Here is a 13,103-nt window from a genome sequence, read left to right as displayed (position 1 = left end):
TTTGTAAGTCAAGAGCGGCTTGGTGAAACTCTTTTACCCGTTAAACAATCCCGAATTGACACTTAATGTTGAATATCATTTACCACAAGGAAGGTCTAGTCGTTCCTAAATTAATTTCAAAATTACGAACAGCGTTATAAAACGGCCCCAGATCTATTTCGAAAACATTCTAGGTTTATTTGACATTATTACTGCGTAATTTTGAAGGATTCTTCCTGAATCCATTTGGGGAAAAATAGAGATATATTACTGCAACTTGTACTACTACTACTACAACTACTCTTGCTACTACTATTATTACTACTACTACTACTACGACTGATACGACTACTATTACTACTACTACACTATTATTATTATCTTTAATATCATTTAGGTATTGATATTATTACTATTAATACTACTTGTACCTCCTCCTACTTCTCTTACGTGTATTGATTTTACTACTACCACTACTACTGCTTCTACTACTTCTACTACCACTACTACTACTACTACTACTACCACCACTACTACTACTCATACTACTACTTCTACTACTACTACTAGTAGTAGTAGTACTAGTAATTATATTACTATTATACCACTACTACTACTACCCGTAATGGACATTTGACCGAGAATATGTAGCTTTCCTAACGAAATATATTCCCTTTTTTTCAGTATTTCAAATATCTTTTTGACACACATAATACGTTACATATACGTAACGTGATCACCCTTGAAAAGGAAATCCCTTTTTACACGCGGTCACGCCTGGTATCTACTCGTCAATGGAAGTGCGGCCGATCGAGCTCTGGGAGGAACCGAATGTGGCTCTGAAAGCTCGTCCTAAATGGGATACATCGCTGTTATCATATTAGCAACCAGAATTTTGCACACGAAACGCAGTTTGAATGTTTCTGTCGCAGATGCGAGACAAAAACAAGTCTCATGTAACACAACTTGCATTGCAGGACAGTGTTTTACGACGAGCACAAAAGTCTCTTCCAAACTCAATATACCGTCATAAAGTCCGTTTGCGTTGCACAGCAAAAAGTGGGGAGGACTACTACTACTACTACTAATAGTACTACTACTACTTCTACTACTAATACTACTACTTCTACTACTACTTCTTCTACTACTACTACTACTACTACTACTTCTACTACTACTACTACTACTACTACTACTACTTTTACTACTACTACTACTACTACTACTTCTACTACTACTACTACTACTACTTCTCCTCCTACTACTACTACCACCACCACTACTACTACTACTGCTACTACGCTAAACATAATGAATGATGAAATGGTATACCTGGATGTGCACAATACATGTTAATTTTGTCCCTTGCTTCTGGCGGCACTCTGACGTCATATTCTGGGTGATCACGTGTTAAATACTTCGCGACAAGCTGAACGAATTCACCTGTATGCTCGGATATTTGATAGGGACATGCATTTCGAAGTATTGGCCGGCAAGTTCCATCACCAAGCGCTGCTGTTACATTATAATGAGTGAAGAGAAAAAAACGAAACATAGAATTAAACATAGTTGTAATAGAAGAAGAGGATGAAGGTGGAAGAGGAAAAAAGAAGAAGGAGAAAGAAAGAAAGAAAGAAAGAAAGAAAGAAAGGGGAAAAATGAAGGAGAAGCAGTAAACGAAGAAGGAGGAGAAGAAAAGATGAGGGAGACTAAAAGGGCAAGAGAAAAACAGAGAAGAGAAGAAGAGGGAGGATTAACAAATGAAAAAATACAATTAATCGAATCATAATATATTACGAAATTAGGGCAATGACACTATTTTTTTAAGTAAGTTTAAAATTTCTCGTCATATTAATCTTCAGTTAACTCAGTTTTTAAAATTCATTGTTTAATGACTCCCACATAAAATAATACCATCTGATTTATACACAAAGTTAAACATATCGACACAATCACGTAGAACCCATTCATACACCCCCCTAAAAAGAATCATAATTTTACTACCAGTTGCAACTAAGATATCAAAAAGATCCGAAAGGGTTGATGATAAATACCAGTTGTTGTCAGGATATCAAAATGATTTCGTACAGAATCCAATGAAATGACAATCAAAGTGCCCATATGTATGAATAAGAACTATACGTGTCATTGAATGATATGAGAAAGGATATTTGGTTAGAAATCCGCAAAATAGGCATGGTATTCCAAAGATTTAAGTATGAGGTATAGAGCGTTGCAAGAAATCTAAAATCTTTTTTAAAACACCCCGGGTCCTTTTTCCTAGTCAATAATGATATACTGTCCCACGTGTACAGTGATCCGAAAGGGTTAAAGTAAATAGCTTACCGTCGAATGGTTGATTAAGAATAGAGAATACCAAGATTAGGAGCTTTGAAGGGAAAGAAAGAAAGAAAAAAATACAGTGATGAATTATTATGATAAAATGATATACTTGCATGATTACAATGAATTATAATAAACTCTAATAAATAGTAATTAATACCACTACTACTACTACTACTACTACTACTACTACTACTACTACTACTACTACTACTACTACTACTACTACCACTACGACTACTACTACTACTACTACTACTACTACTACTACTACTACTACTACTACTACTACTACTTCTACTACTGCCACTACGACTACTACTACTACTACTACTACTACTACTACTACTACTACTACCACTACGACTACTACTACTACTACAACTACTACTACTACTACTACTGATGCTGCTACTACTACTACTACTACTACTACTGCTGCTGCTACTACTACTACTACTACTACTACTACTACTACTACTACTACTACTACTACTACTACTACTACTACTACTAATAATAATAATACGTCCCACTACTACTTATACTACTACTTCTACTACTACTACTATACTACTACTACTACTACTACTACTACAACTACCACTACGACTACTACTACAACTACTACTACTACCACTGATGCTGCCACTACTACTAATACTACTTCTACTACTACTGCTGCTATTACTACTACTGCTGCTGCTGCTGCTACTACTACTACTACTACTTCTGCTATTACTACTAATACTACTATTACTACTACTTTACTACTACTAATGCTATCATTTCTGATACAACTTTATAATCCTATGACTATTATCGGAATTATGAAGGCGCTATAATGGTGCTTCTTGGAGCATTCTTATTTTACTATCTACACAATCACCAGCATATTGAAGGGGGGGGGGCGGTCTTTGTAGCCATTGACCCCCCAAATTTACACGGCTAAAAATGAGAAAAAGATGGAAAAGGAAAAAAGAGGCAAATTGTGACAGTGTTATGTCAACATCGGCAATCTAAGGTTCAAGTTTTTTTAAGATAAAAGAAAAAATTATCACTCGCTTCGCTCGCTCCCATACTTTTAGAAATCTTGCTCCATACCGCCATATCTGCCCACAAAAATTTGTTTTAATCAATTACGCTTCTGCATTACTTACCATTTTGATGAAGGCTTGTTTACTTGCCGTGTTCTGTATGTCGAATCTGAAGATTCATTACAATACGGTAAGCTTGGAATATCAGGTAAAGCGTCGCAAACTATCACCGTTTAATAAAAAAAAAATAATCTAATTAAAGCGCACCTATCTTCATTCTAATCGTCCAGCTCAGGGCCACATAGACCGCCCTAATTGCCATTAGAATTGCCAAGAGTATCTGCTTGAGAAAGTGCGCTCTACCGTAAATTCGATTAGTTAATTATTTTTTTTCCATTCACTGTTTCTTTTATGCAATTCTACATGGATGGCTGGCTGGATGGATGGATGCAGAAAAGGAATGAAAATTCCCTCGTTATGATATAATTGGATATCAACATGTTAATCAATCTTTTATGATGACCGACATAATCAATTTAAAGAAAAGCCACTGATGTAGCATCAACACAATGACACTGCATGCATTAAACACGTAAAAGTAATTTGATGTTGAAGATCAGTCGAGGTTTCGTCAGAGGCGAGTTGGCTGCTGCGACAGTTACATCAGGTTTTATTTTATCTAGCAGGGTAAGGGCCTGGTCACACCGCCCGATTGTTGTTGGAGCGGTCGTGGAGCGGAAGGGAAAGAGAGTCGATTTTCGCTCGCAAAATTAGGGGAAAAAATGATAAACAAAAATAAAAACAATCGAAATCGAAAATGGTGAACGGTAGCGAGCGGTGATGATTTTTTCTCGCCGCTCCTCGACCGCTCCAACAACGCTCGGGCGGTGTGACCGGGCCTTAAGGGTTGCAAAAAGTTCCATGCGCCTAATTTCAAAAGGAAGGCGAAGGATATTCGTTCGAACCAACCCACTCGATTTTTGTTTTCAATTTGATATTGCTGATTGATAAATGTGTATGAAAATAATTGAAAATCCAAACTGATTCTTGAAATGATAACTACTGAACTTCATTTGCCCGAATTGGGAAGATGTATTAAGGACTTTGGAACTATTTTTTGGCTGGCGGAAGAATTAGGGCTACTTTACTGTTTCAGTTGATAAATTTGATCCCATCATAGTTATCTTTATTAATGGCGATTTATTTTCAAAATGAGCTGGTTACGATACCCTTCTCTGGTCAGATATGGAATGCCAGATATATATCCTATTCAATGGTAGTAAACATTCGACTCTCTAATTTAACGTTTATTTTTTTATAAATTTTTCAAAAGTGCCATTAATACACACAAGTCAAGGGGGGATTTTTTACGCACGTGGCATAAATAGAGCATTATTATCATCAAGGTTTAAGGGCATCTTGCTAATTCGTGTACTGCCAACTCGTCCACTCACCACATGGCCAACCCTCATTTAGTATAATGCTATTCCCTTTATTAACATTTCGTCCTTCATTCATTTGGTCCGCTCGTCATTTCGTCTAAGCACTAGTTCATCTAGGACCATTTCGTCACAAAATCAGTTGGTCTAGTATCCATTTTATTTTCATTCATTTCGCTCAATTAACAATTAGTCCAATTAGACCAAATGGTATATGGATTAAATGGCTACTGGACTTACTGGTAATGAGATGAAATTGTAACTAGACTACGTGGATAATGGACAAACTGATAGTAGACAAATCTAATCAAAAAATTTATTTCTACAATGATATAAAAACACATTACAACTATGTACAAAATAGGAAACAAACATAATTGAAAAAGAAAAGTGAACCGAGTTGATCAAAGTAATTCAAAGAAATATACAATACTGTGGGGGAGCCAAAGAAGACAAAATAAGTCTTAAAATCAGGCACCCAACAAAAAAATATGATAGTAGAAAAGATATTGTAACTAAACTATGTGGTTAGTGGACAAACTGATAGTAGACCATATGAAAGTAGAAAAGTTGGTAATTGGACGAATTGGCATTAGACCAAATGAACATAAACCGAAGGATATAGTGTTAAATGCAGGGTTGAAGTTAGCTGAGCAACTGTTGCTCGTAGTTCGTCTGGAACCCAGTATTATCCCGTGTACATGATGTATTTGTAAGCAAAAAAGGATCGTTACTTGTATAGATCGACTTAGATATTGTTATCAACCTCTTTCTAGTGGTGGTAACTTCAACATGTCACCTCCCCTTCTCTCTCTCTCTCTATGCAGGGTTGAAGTTAGCTGAGCAACTGTTGCTGGAGCTAGTACCATGGAATCAGTACGTCTGGAACATAGTACTATCCAATGTATTTGTAGCAAAAAAAGGATCGTTACTTGTATAGATCGACTTAATAGATATTGTTATCAACCTCTTTCTAGTGGTGTTAACTCCAACATGTCACCTCCCCGGCTCCCCCTTGTCTCTCCCCCCCCCCCCCCTCTCTCATTTTCTCTCTCTCTTTCTCTTTTTAAAATCAAACCCGAACAAGGTTCGAGATTTGGAACAGCCTGGTTGCTAAAGGAATCGTGATTAGTGTATTTATTGAATCAATATCCAAAATGCGTAAATTCAGTCGAAACAGAATATCGAACATCTTATTTAGTTAACATAGATTACAGGAATATAACAGAATATTTATATTTTTGTACAGTGTACATAATAATGCAAACTAAATATATTAATAGAATGAGTAGCCAGAAAATACCGAATAGTAATCCCTGCTCTGTTATATCAACGAAACAATGGTAAGATACAAGTTTTTCATTTTTCAGTTTGAAATATAAAGACTTAATAGATAAATTATGATAAGGTTAAAAAAAACTTGTATTCATTATATAACCGAACATGATTTGCAGTGGCGTTTGTATACACAAAGGAGGTGAAAAAGCTAGAATTCGGGCGATAGCCAAGATAGTGAGCAGTAATGGTAAGACAAGAATAATAACAATAGTACAAAACGAAGGAGAATCTACAGCATGTAGAGGTCCAGTTGTTTCCACTTATAATTGTTTCAAAATACCCGTTAAAATGATTTTAAACTATGTATTAAAATATTGTTCTACTATACTCCTACTACCACCGATACTACAACTGCTGCTGCTGCTGCTATACTGCTACTACTACTTCTACTACTACTACTGATACTAATACTGTTCATAACAATGACACTAATAGTAATAATAATGATAATTATGATAATGATAATGATAATAATAACAACAACAATAATAATGATGATAATAATAACAGCAACAATAATAATGATGATAATAATAATAATGATATTGATAGTAATAATAGTAATGATAACAATATTGATAACACCTTGACGGAATGTCATCTTCTTCTCCCATGATAATGCGAGGGCAAATTACCATTATTTCGGCAAAGGCAAATGATCAAAGCAAACATGCGTGTTGAACCTCTATACTAGCTCAGCTGCATTTGCACACGTCCTGCGGAAATCTTCGGTGCGGACCATGGTGCGGACTTTTGCATCGCGCACCCAGCTGATAAACAAACGTAAGTAGACTTTTCACAAGTCGCTTTGTAGCTATTTTTGTGGAGATTGCCTTCGCCAGGGTGTAATCGGAAACGCGCGCATCGCGCTGACCTGTGCACAGTCGTACGTCATCAGCATGAGTGCGTCGGACACAAGGCGCATTCAGACATTCATTGTTAATTACATGAGAGAGGAATAAACGAATTTGAAAACGCATTATTCAGAAGTATTTAGTTTCTTTTGAAAAGATGTTGTTCGATGGTTTGACAAAAAGATTATTGTAAATTATATGTAATGTAATTTAATAAAAGTAAAGTAGAATCATGTAAAGTATATAGAAATCCATCATTGCCATAGTTTATTCTACAAGAAATTTGCACAAAGTCCTCAGCAGACGAAAGGGCATTCCCAAAATATCTTCAAGAAAACTATGAATAAATGAGAATGCATATCTATTAACCATTTGGAACAAACATGCTGCGTGGCTTTTCATACTTGTAGTCGAGCGGATCGATCAAAAGTCTTTTTACAAGATTGGACGCGATTTTTTTCCCCGTCAGTACTTGCGCAGCTGACACGAGAGGGCACAGCTTGCAGCAGACGTGACTTCATCGCCTCATGAATATTCATGGCGACACGAATAGTTAGAGGATCCGCTTGATTGGTGTGTCAGTAAGCCGATCCTGCAGTCGAGTTTATGTACGAAGGGTTTAGTCTCGGCTTTAGAAGAAATATTATTTAAATTATAAATTGAGGCAAGACTCCAGTCCATTCTTATAGTCTGATTCAAAGCTTCCAAAGCAGCCAGCCCTCTCTTGTATATATATATATATATATATATATATATATACAGTCAAACCTGTGTTAGTGGCCACCTGTCTATAGTGGCCACCTGCCTATAGTGACCACTAAAACCGATTCCCATGGAGGCATATTGTGTGTATAAGAACCTGTCTATAGCAGCCACTTGTCTATAAAGGCCACATTTTGTGTTTCCCTTTGGTGGTCACTATAGACAGGTTTCACTGTATATATATATATATATATATATATATATATATATATAATTATTTCCTACATTTATGTTACTCTCAACAATTTTCTATACTGTATACGAACGTATTACTTGTTTTTTAATCTATGTATCTGACCTGCCATCTGCTTGGAATCGAAACGATGGACCTGGTCTCTTTATGTATATATTGTCATTAGTGTCTTTGAACTTGAATAAAGTCATGATGAAACAACATATATATATATATATTATACACACACACAGTGCGTCCCCAAAAAACTATACACTTTTGAAATGGCTGCCAAATAAAAAATGTAGCACTTTGTGGGAAAAGACTTATAGATATGGAAAGCCAATGAAGTCAACTTTCGGACACCAAAAAGTTGGAAAGCTATTCATGTTTGAGCGAGCACTGCCCACTGAAACAAAGGGTATGCAAATTAGGGTGGGCTGGAATTTTTTTCAGTTTTTTTTTTGTTTGGTACTTGCAGAGTTGAAGGTTATTTGATGAATTAAAGATCAGATGTGATCAGTTTGTTGTTCGCGAAATTTTCATGCGTTATTAAATTGAAATTTAATGCATGAGTGATCATGAATTGCAATTTTTAGTGTAGCTTTATCATGTGGATCTCAACAATGTGTTCATGACAGTCAGGAGAAGAGGGGGTAATATGACTTAGGTAGGTGAAGTAAGTTGATGGGATAAAGGTCAACAGAACATTTAGCAACCTCTCCCTCCATCTCTACCCGCTCTCCCCACTTCTCTCCTCCTGAGAGACTAAGCTTGGCTATAGGCAGGAATTAGCCTTCCAGTTTTTTGAGAGGTTAGTCCTTTGTTCAAAGCTAAGGGTGTTATGCTATTCATGAGTTAAATAAGTTTTGGTTTTAATAGGCAAATTCCATGAATTACTAAACAGGAATAGTAATTTTAGTGTAGCATATTCATCTTGTGGACATCAGAAGTGTGTTCGTGAGAGTCAGAGTAATGTGATGGTATCTGTTACAAGCAAGAGGGCGAGATATGCTAAAATGGCATTCCTCTTCTTTTTGTCCGTTTAGAAATTAAAAGTCATATACCTTCCCCTCTCCGCCTCCATTTCCCAGCCCCCCCCTCCCCCACCTCCCTCTCTCTCTGTCTCACTTCTTGGATTGTAGCCTATTCAAAACTTAACTGCCAAGTGACCGGTGGCTGATGGTCAGTTTGAATGATTACCAAGAAATTTAATGATTATGATGATTAATGAAATAATTTATTGGAAAAAATGAATGTTTGATTGATCACATTGCACACTGAGTTGATTTACTGATAATTTGTTGATTAAACGATTGATAGGAAAAAGTTGATGCCCAAATTCAGAATTGATCATTAAACCAACATTCTGCTCTGGACTTCACGCGTACATGAGAATAGCCATCAGTCTCTCAACAGGAGGGGAGGGCGGGAAAGAGGGAGGGGCGGGGACTGAATGTTCTGTTGACCCTTATTCCATCAACCTACTTCTCCCACTTAAGCCCTATCTCACCCCCTATTCTCTCGACTGGCCGACTCTCATGAACACATTGCTGAGATCCCCATGATAAAGTTGAAATGTTGCCCCAAAAGTGTAATTTGTGTTCACTCATGCATTAAAGTTCAGTTTAATAACTTGTAAAATTTGCTTAAGCCATCAAAACTGATCACGGTTGATCATTAATTTATCACAACGCCCTTACCTTTGCAAGTTTGAAAGGATTTGCCTCTCAAAAACTGACATAAATTGGAAGGCTAATTCCAGCCCACCCTAATTTTCATACCCTTTATTTTAGTGGGCAGTGCTCACTCAAGCATGAATAGTTTTCCACAATGTTGGTGTCATTTGAAAGTTGACTTTATTGGCTTTCCATATATGTGAGTCTTTTTCCCCAAAGTGCTAGATTTTTTTTATTTGGCAGCCATTTCAAAAGTGTATAGTTTTTTGGGACGCACTTTATATGAATGAAATCACTTTGTCATGTATTACTACTGTGTCTCCTTTATTATGACCTGGCATACCAAGGCGAATTTTTTATGGCATCCAATATCATGCATGGTACCGTCGTTCCTTCTCAAAGCCACCCAATCTTTGGTATTGTCAGGTTGGCGAAAGCCCCAGTCTATAAAGGTATAAGAAAAGAAAAAAAAAGTAAATTGGCAGTTAGCTCATGCTCATGATCAACTTCGCTCGAATCGCTTTCACATTTTTCATTAGGATGAGCATTTAGTTAATACATTAAAATGAAAATGTTGAGGAAGCTTTCCGGATATAGCACGTTGTAAAATTGTTATATAATTGGTTCACTTTTTACCATACGATATTTGGAGAAGCTGCTCGCATATGACGTCACGAATAAAAATGAAATGTAATAAATTCTAAAGAATTTAATGGACTTTCCTCGAACCTTTACCAATATTATTAATCATTTATTTATATTACAAGATTTGTTTAGTCGGGTTGAATTTTCCTATTTAAACATATCATTATCATTGTCATGATTGTATTAGCTATAAAATTCACTTTTCGGAACATGACAAAGGGAATGTTTTCATTGAGCCAGAGAATAATTTGCATGTACACTCGGTAAAAAAAAGTTCTTGGACTCTTTTAAAAGTTAAGATATTCCATATAGATATTTGATTAAAGGCAAATTATTGTACGTGAACGTGACCAGACAATATTCCTCTTCCAGTATGACATGACAATTTCATGTGAACAGTCATGCATGGGTGGTTAATTGCTTTAAACAATAGCAATGTCAGTAAAAGAAAATTGCAAGAAATGGACCATTCAAAATGCTAATGGTCATGGCCATCCTGAAGTTATACATGTACAACATCTTTGGCAACTCTTTTATTTTAAACATTGTAAAGAAATGGATGAAGAGAACAATGGTAGGCGGACCTTAAATCAAAGTTCCCCAGAGCTATCTACCCTTTGAAAAAATTTGTGATGCCGAAAAATCTCTCTGCCGGGAATCGAACCGGGGCCCCCAGCTTTGTTCTCTTCATCCATTTTTTTTACAATATTTAAAATAAAAGAGTTGCCAAAGCTGTTGTACGTGTATAACTTCACACATTTATATACTTTCTCCCATATGTGTACTTTATCAAAGCAATAGCTTTGATCCAGCTGAGGCATGGAGGCTTGTCATTGTTCAAAATCCACCTACACCCAACATAGAAAATTATAATTGGTAGAGTGTCTAAAATCTGTCTATCTGACGGTCAATCGGATCGGGGTTGCCCTAGCCACTAACCCGTCTCTGTGCTCTAGTGGTTAAGACACAGGCGTTCAAAGCTGGGAGCCCGGGTTCGATTCACGGCAGATACATTTTTTCGGCATCACAATTTTTTTTTCCAAAGGGCAGATTGCTCTGGGGAACCTTGATTTAGGTTACGCCTACCATTGTTCTCTTCATCCATTTCTTACACACACACACACACACACACACACACTGTGTGTGTGGGTGTGTATGTGTGTGTGTAAAATACCAAACATTTTGAGCGATGTTCGTGATCCTGCATGAGCAAATGCGTACATAACTAAATCATCACAACCCCGACCTAAGAACTGGACATTCTAGCCACTGCATATAATCATGAACACGGGAAAAATAAAATTTGGACCTAGAAATTAAACATTCCGTCATGTTTCGTCAATCATGAAGAGGATTGGTAATTGGGTATTTTCCTACATTTATAACGGGAGTGCGAATCTGGATGATTCAAGCAAGTTTTAAATAAAGAGCAAGTTGTGTATCTCAATAAGCATGCGTGCGCGTCTTTTAGATTTCGACCCATAATCTGGGTACTCTGTATATATTTCTTTTATAATGAAAATGAGTAATGCGAGAGCGATCGGAGCGCGAGCTGAAAAAAGGTGATATTCCGATCAAAAGAAGGGTCATTTTAAGCATTATTTCAAACACTGTGTAAGTAAATTTTTAAGTAGTTACGGTTAGCATTAATAAACGGCGTGAGCGCCATGCTGAACTACTTTGTTACCTAGGATCTAAACATTTTAAAAACATTTTCTATACAAAAAAATCATCCTTATTCCTTTTCCTAAACTCGAAATAAGCACATCGATATTCCATGCTGAAAGAAGAACGGAGCAATTATTAGGAATTCATGGTTATGTTATTATCTTATTCATATATCTAATAAGTCTTACGAGAGCAAGATATTTTGTAGATAGTAAGACCTGAAAACTTGACACCTTAAGCATATATTTTTATTATTAATAGGATGCATGGGTTCATGATATGATAAAAACGTCCTGAAAAGGAGAAATTTAAGTTGTTTTTTTTAAATCAGCTCAGAGTTAAACATAACTCACCTGGATCCGCATATAAAAAAGCGTTTGCCATTTTCTTGTTTACTCATTGCCAAAAAGGAATGCATATATATTGAGATCTCTGCGCATATGCAATTGTACCCTAACAGAAGTTCCAAAGAAAGAATCATTTCCCGCGCGGAGCGCGCGGAAATTAAAAATTTTGTTTGGCACTATAGATAAAAAAAAATCACATTTTATACTGTGTTTGGTTGATTTGCCAATTTCTGTGCACTTGCGGAATTATGGGGGGACGCTATACTTGCCCACCCCCCATATTTTCGTTTGTGGGGCGATCGCCCCCACCCTCCCTCCCTCCAGGTTTGACGCCTCTGCCTCTACGTTCGTTAGATTTTTTTTTACTTACTTCGGTAGTCAGTCTGCGTGTAGTGCCTGTCTGTGTAACAGAGGTATGAACCGCTTCTTCTTGTACAATTTAACCACATCCATCTGTTGGTAACGAGAGTCTTTAAAATGAGGTACTCATTATAACTCTCTACGGAGACTAGAGTAGGGTCCTCCATCATCCCGTTACCCATGGCAACAACATCCAAGCTATTACAGTGGACTTTAGCCGCTCGGTGAGGCGCGATTGAGGGATCATTCTCAACTAAAAAACATTTGGTGCCCGCATACACCCAATCGCTTGGGCACACTAGATTTATGAGAAGGTAAAAAGTGGGTCAAATGTATCACAATCCTTTAGGGCGTCCCATGAAAAACGAAACCGAGATTTATTGATGATTTAGCAGGATAAAATCACGATACATTAGACTAATGACCTATCATTTTAAAGCTTAGATTCTCCGCTTTTATCTAAAAAAAATAATAAAAAAA

The 13,103-nt window shown here is 36.7% G+C and overlaps 1 long non-coding RNA gene across 1 annotated transcript; it reads right to left on the bottom strand.

Moving 5' to 3' along the window:
* Nucleotides 1-1,317: 1,317 nt before the first annotated feature.
* Nucleotides 1,318-3,571, bottom strand: LOC121420551. Its single transcript, XR_005970793.1, has 3 exons — nt 3,483-3,571; nt 2,326-2,368; nt 1,318-1,494 (listed from the first exon to the last, which is right to left on the bottom strand). It is a non-coding gene; the product is annotated as an uncharacterized LOC121420551 (long non-coding RNA).
* Between the last annotated feature and the right edge of the window lie 9,532 nt (nt 3,572-13,103).

Source organism: Lytechinus variegatus, chromosome 8 (genome assembly GCF_018143015.1).
Source record: "Lytechinus variegatus isolate NC3 chromosome 8, Lvar_3.0, whole genome shotgun sequence".
In the NCBI taxonomy this organism is placed as follows: domain Eukaryota; kingdom Metazoa; phylum Echinodermata; class Echinoidea; order Temnopleuroida; family Toxopneustidae; genus Lytechinus; species Lytechinus variegatus.
The sequence above is the reverse complement of the archived record's forward strand: the minus strand, read 5'-3'. Positions and strand labels throughout refer to the sequence as shown.